The sequence below is a fragment of the Entelurus aequoreus genome, linkage group LG13 (assembly GCF_033978785.1).
Source record: "Entelurus aequoreus isolate RoL-2023_Sb linkage group LG13, RoL_Eaeq_v1.1, whole genome shotgun sequence".
NCBI classification, from domain to species: domain Eukaryota; kingdom Metazoa; phylum Chordata; class Actinopteri; order Syngnathiformes; family Syngnathidae; genus Entelurus; species Entelurus aequoreus.
The window spans coordinates 7,848,932-7,849,837 of record NC_084743.1 but is presented as its reverse complement, the minus strand read 5'-3'; the positions used below and the strand labels follow the sequence as shown (position 1 = coordinate 7,849,837).

Sequence of the window (906 nt, the reverse complement as noted above, 5' to 3'; positions counted from 1 at the left end):
GATTCATAATCAATGACTTTAATCATCTTTAAATGACTCATAACCAATGACTTTATTCATTTCTAAATGAAATGACTAATAATCAATGACTTTGTTCACGGTTCAATTAAAACACCAATAAAAATGACTTTATTCACGTTTGAATACAAATATTAATAACTTGATTCATCTTTAAATTAATTGATTAATAATGAATGGCTAATCATGTTTGAACAAAATGACTAATAACATGTATTCATCTTTGAAGGCAAGCGCTAACAAACACATTTCTTTAACTGAAATGACTAGTAATTCATGACTTATTAACTGAAATGACTAATAATTCATGACTTATTAACTTAAATGACTAATAATTCATGACCAATCAAGGTGAGGTTTATACTATAATCAATATTTATATTGTTTGTTAGCATTAAACAATGTTATTGTCCAACACGTGACGGCATCTTTGTTGTGAAGGCTGAAGACAAGAAAATGATGTTATTTTTTAAAACATCATCTTAAAAATGTCAATAATATCCATGAAGACATTCAGATTTGATTCAATTTACGATCATTTGTGACTTTTTTAGTGATTTAAAGTGGCGCTAAATACATCTCATCCATTATTATTCTTCATTAGTTTCAAATTCACAATATTTCACTCCAAGTCCCAAAATGCACCACTCCGGAAGTGGTCGAGGGTAATTGTTCAAATAGTGAACTTCATTTCCCGTGATGCACTTCACCGGAAACGCTCCAATCGTGATTTCAAAAGTACAAGCTCGCCGACACCGCTGGGGGTTTCTTGTGGGAAAGACGCGCCAAGTAACCGCGACTTGTTTGTGTTTATGGATCGCTAAGACACTTAAAGACCCCCTTGGACCGGGAACTTGACCATGGCGTCGCTCTTTTCTGTCGGTTAGC

The 906-nt window shown here is 33.3% G+C and overlaps 1 protein-coding gene across 2 annotated transcripts in view; it reads left to right on the top strand.

Moving 5' to 3' along the window:
* The first annotated feature begins 728 nt into the window (after positions 1-728).
* LOC133663739 (CCR4-NOT transcription complex subunit 11) overlaps positions 729-906 on the top strand; it is a 10,682-nt gene continuing 10,504 nt past the window's right edge. For both annotated transcript variants that reach the window (XM_062068433.1, XM_062068432.1), the window contains exon 1: positions 729-906. This exon is cut by the window's right edge and continues 799 nt beyond it. The gene's annotated coding sequence lies outside the window, so the exon portion shown is untranslated.